Source organism: Humulus lupulus, chromosome X, assembly GCF_963169125.1.
Source record: "Humulus lupulus chromosome X, drHumLupu1.1, whole genome shotgun sequence".
Taxonomy (NCBI): Eukaryota; Viridiplantae; Streptophyta; class Magnoliopsida; order Rosales; family Cannabaceae; genus Humulus; species Humulus lupulus.
Window position 1 is genome coordinate 22621918 of NC_084802.1, and position 5435 is coordinate 22627352.

The following is a 5435-nucleotide window of genomic DNA, read 5'->3' on the forward strand; positions in this document are numbered from 1 at the left end:
AAACTCCTCGAGTTCGTGGTTATCGACTGCCTCGCCGCATACAATGCTATTTTGGGCCGACCCACACTTATAGCTTTTGAAGCCATCCCCTATGTTTGCCACCTCGCGCTGAAATTCCCTTCTTCCACGGGAATATGCACTAGGGCTGTGCAGAAATTTTTACAATCCGCCCAAACCAACCCGAAAAAACCGCCAAAAAACGCAACCCGAATAAACCGACCAAAATTTAAACCGCCCAATTGTTACATTGGGTGGGTTGAAAATAATTATCAACCCGCCCAATATAACCCAACCCGCCCAATTAAGAATTTATTATTTTTAATATATTCAAATAAATATATAAATTAATTAAGTTTTGTTTTAATTTTTTTACTATAAATTTAAAATATTGTTTTAAGCTTAAAAAGATAAACTTCACATTATTAGTACTAGTATTTAAAAGAAAAAAATTACAAAAATGTAAAAAAAACAAAAAATACCACTTTTGTTTGGGTGGGTTGACCCGACCAACCCACCCAAAAAAAAATACAATTTCGGTTTGGACGGGTTAACCCGACCAACCCGCCCAAATTATTGGACGGGTTAAATTTTTTTTTTTTCTTAATTGGGCAAGTTACGGGTCACTTTTGCTAACCCGATTATGACATTGGACGGGTAAAAATGCCTTGTAACTCGACCAACCCACCCAATGCTCAGCCCTAATATGCACGGTGCGTGGCGATCAGCTCGCTACCAGGGAATGCTACAACATTTCCATGAAGGGAAAATCGAAACCCGGGCAGCTAACGATGGCTATCCAAGGTGGAGGAGAGGAATCTCAAGAACCTTTGACTAATCCTGAGATTGAAAAACCTCAGAGCACCGAGGGGAAAGTATCATCCTAAGTGAGGATATTGACCCCCGAATAGGTGAGGACAAGTCCGAGCTCCAAGCTATTGAAGAGTTCGAGGAAGTGAACATCGATCCACAAAATCCTTCACGAATGGTCAAGCTAGGGAAAAACCTCTGTGGCAAGAGGAAAGTGAAGCTGATCAAGTTTTTGCAGGATAACCTGGATGTGTTTGCATGGTCACACGAGGACATGGTGGGAGTCAGTCCAAATGTCATCATGCACACCCTTCATTTGGATAAGAGCGTTCCTGCAAAGTCCCAGAAGCAAAGGCGCCTGGGAACAACTCGGGCTGAGGCTTTAGAAGAAGAAGTAGTCCAGCTCAAGAAATGCGGCTTTATCTGTGAAGCCAAGTTTCCGGTTTAGGTTGCCAACCCCGTGCTGGTCCCGAAGCCCAACGGGAAATGGCGGACCTGCATCAACTTCTCCGACCTGAATAAAGCCTGTCCCAAAGATGGTTTTCCCTTCCCAAGGATTGATCAATTGGTGGATGCCACTGTGGGGCACGAGCTTATGTCCTTTATGGATGCGTACTCAGGCTATAGTCAGATCGCCATGAATCCGGCGGACCAGGAGCATACCAGCTTCATGACCCCGACTAACGTCTATTGTTACAAGGTCATGCCGTTCGGGCTGAAGAACGCCGGTGCTACATACCAGAGATTAGTGAATAGAATGTTTGCCAACCAAATCGGGAAGAACATGGAAGTGTACGTTGATGACATGCTGGTTAAGTCAAAGACTGCCGATAACCATGTTTCCGACCTGGAAGAATGCTTCAAGATACTAAGAGAATACGGCATGAAGCTTAACCCTCAAAAGTGCACTTTCGGGGTCGCGTTTGGAAAATTTCTGGGTTTCATTGTCAACACTAGAGGAATCGAGGCTAACCCCGATAAGATCAGGTCATTGCTCGAGCTTCCCTCACCTAGGTCGCGTAAAGACGTCCAAGGCCTGACAGGAAGGGTGGCAGCCCTAAATCGGTTTATTTCAAAATCCACCGACAAGTGCCTGCCATTCTACAACCTGCTCCGAGGAAACAAGAAATTCCAATGGACAGAGGAGTGAGAAAGAGCTTTCCTCGACCTGAAGGCACATCTGGCCGAGCCGCCCGTATTGTCCAAACCAAAGGCAGGAGAGCCCATTTTCCTCTACCTAGCTGTCACAGAGGATGCAGCTAATGCCGTATTGGTCCGAGAAGAAGACCGGGTTCAGAAACCGGTCTACTACATCAGCAAGAGACTTCTCGGGGCTGAGTCTCGATACCCGTTGATGGAAAAATTGGCGTTCTGTCTTATCACGGCCTCCCGAAAGCTCAGGCCGTATTTCCAATCCCACTCAATACACGTCATGACCGATAAGCCTTTAAGGCAGGTTTTGCAAAAACCTGAAGCATCGGGACGCTTGTTAAAGTGGGCTATCGAACTCAATCAGTTCGAGATTTTGTACACCCCACGAACTGCTATAAAAAGTCAGGCCCTGGCCGATTTTGTGGCAGAGTGCACAAGATTCAGGGAGGATCTTGTGGAAGACTCACCCCAGGTCACCTCGGCCCAGACGTCTTGGAAGATCTTCGTGGACGGCTCATCCAATGAGAACGGCTCAGGGGATGGAATCATTTTGATATCCCCAGAGGGACATAGATTCCACTCGACGTTGAGATTCGGATTCAAGGCCTCCAACAACGAGGCCGAATACGAAGCTTTGCTGGCTGGGCTAAGGATAGACCAGGAGCTGAAGGCCAGCTCCGTTCAGTGCTTCAGCGATTCCCAGCTCATGGTAAACCAGGTGCTAGGTGAATATCAAGCATGAGGAGCCAAGATGGCTGCTTACCTGGCCAAGGTAAAAGTCGAACTGTCCGCATTTGAGCGAGGCTCAATCGAGCAGATACCTCGAGAGCATAACGCTAACGCAGACGCCCTCGACAAGCTCGCTACCTCCGGGGAGAAGGAGACGCTGGGGTTAGTACCGGTGGAATTCCTGGAAAAACCAAGTATAGAAGAGGTCGGGGCGGAGGTCGAGATGATTGATGCCAGACCGACCTGGATGACTCCCATCCTCAAGTACCTCACAAAAGGGAAGTTACCCGAAGGACGTAATGACGCACGGCGGGTACTGTACCAGGCTCCAAGGTATACGATGGTAGATGGGGTGTTGTACTGACGTGGGCATTCCCTACCTCTCCTATGATGTTTTCTACTAGGCGAAGTAAAGGCCATCTTGTAGGAAGTGCACGAAGGTTTTTGCGGGGATCACACTGGGGGGCAAAGCCTGGCCCTAAAAGTCTTAAGGCAAGGGTATTACTGGCCCACTCTGTCAAAGGACTCGATCTCATACGTCAAGAAATGTGACAAGTGCCAGTGATTCGCCACAGTTGTCCGAGCTCCCCTAGTCGAGCTAAAGATGATCTCGTCCCCGTGGCCATTTGCAGTCTGGGGAATCGACTTGGTTGGCGCCCTCCCTACTAGAAAGGGCGGGGTCCGCTACGCTGTGGTGGCCATCGACTACTTCACGAAGTGGGCTGAGGTAGAACCTTTGGCAACAATAGCTTCCAAGAAAGTTCTCGAATTCATAGTCAAGAGCATTATCCACCGGTTCGGGCTACCGAAGAAAATTGTATCCGACAATGGGACTCAGTTCGACAGCGACCTCTTCACCAAATTTTGTGAAAGGTACGGAATCGTGGAAAGTTTCTCCTCCGTGGCCTATCCTTAGGCGAACGGCCAGGTCGAAGCTGTCAATAAGACGCTAAGGGTGAGCCTTAAGAAAAGACTAGACGAAGCCAAGGGGGTCTGGCCAGAACAGCTCCCCCAGGTTCTGTGGGCATACCGGACCTCGCATCGGACTCCTACGGGTCATACTTCTTTCTCTCTGACTTTTGGGAGTGAGGCAGTCCTCCCTGTCGAGATTAAGGTATCTTCGCATCGAGTCCAGGCATATGACCAGGACCGCAACCACGAACTACTTTGCGCCTCCCTCGACCTGATTGATGAAAGACGAGAAAATTCGCAGCTTCAGCTCGCGCATTACCAGCAAAAATCACTCGTTATTTCAACTCAAAGGTCAAAAAGCGCGCCTTTAGCATTGGCGACCTGGTCCTCAGGAGGGTCTTCTTGGCTGGTAAGGATCCCAAAGATGGAGTATTGGGACCGAACTGGGAAGGGCCATATCAAATCACCGAGGTCATTAAGGAAGGAACTTATAAAATAGCTCGACTCAATGGAGGGGCAGTCCCATGAACTTAGAATGCCATTCATTTGAAGAAATATTATCAGTAGCACCCTTGTAAGGCTTAAAGGCCACTTTTTGTTAAGAAATGAGAACTAAATCTTTGTTTATTATTGTGTATATTTGTGGGTGTAATCTCAAGTAACCACGAAAGACCATTTCCTAGTTACTTGGGGGGCATATGGTGCCTGGATATAACCAGGTCGCCTTAAAGGCTTAGAAGTTGATTCAAATTGATTGATCGTTGTTTTTCTTAAAAAACACAAGATATTGATAAAGGATTAACGCGAACTAAGTCCTATCCTGGATATAACCAGGTCGCCTTAAAGGCTTAGAAGTTGATTCAAATTGGTTGATTGTTGTTTTTCTTAAAAAACACAAGATATTGATAAAGGATTAACGCGAAATAAGTCCTATCCTGGATATAACCAAGTCGGCTCAAAACTTAGAAGTTAATTCAAATTGATTGATCGTTGTTTTTCTTAAAAAGCACGAGATATTGATAAAAATTAACACGAACTAAGTTTTCAAACTAACGTCCTGGACATAACCAGGTCATAAAACTTAGAAGTTAATTCAAATTGATTGATCGTTGTTTTTCTTAAAAAGCACGAGATATTGATAAAAATTAACGCAAACTAAGTTTTCAAACTAACGTCCTGGACATAACCAGGTCATAAAACTTAGAAGTTAATTCAAATTGATTGATCGTTGTTTTTCTTAAAAAGCACGAGATATTGATAAAAATTAACGCGAACTAAGTTTTCAAACTAACGTCCTGGACATAACCAGGTCATAAAGCTTAGAAGTTAATTCAAATTGATTAATTGGTGTTTTTCTTAAAAAGCACAAAATATTAGTCAAGAATTAACACGGACTAAGTTTTTCAAAGCAATGACCAAAATACGTAGAGGCAAAAGGAAATAAACCAATTAAATGCAAAAATTGATAAAGCCAAATGTCTCGAGGTGGAAAAACCTCATACAAAAGTTACAAAAAAAAATAATAATAATGTGGGTGCGAAAAAGAAAGGCTCTAGGCTCCACTGGGCTGCTCTGTTGAGGTTGCCGTCTCGCCCTCCTGCTCGGCCGCTGTGAAGGTCTCCCCGGTCTCAGAGGGCACCTCTCGCTAAAGACGAGCTTTGAACCCCTCCAGGAAGGGCTCCCAGACTTTCGCTCCTAGGAAGGAAAAATCGCCATCAGGGTTGAAGACCCAGCAGTGGTATAACATGTCCTCCATGGCGGAGCTGGAGGCCGCCTTCTGTTTTTCAAGGGTGGCGTTAGCCTCCTTGGCCTCGGCTTTTGCGGTGTCCAGGGCG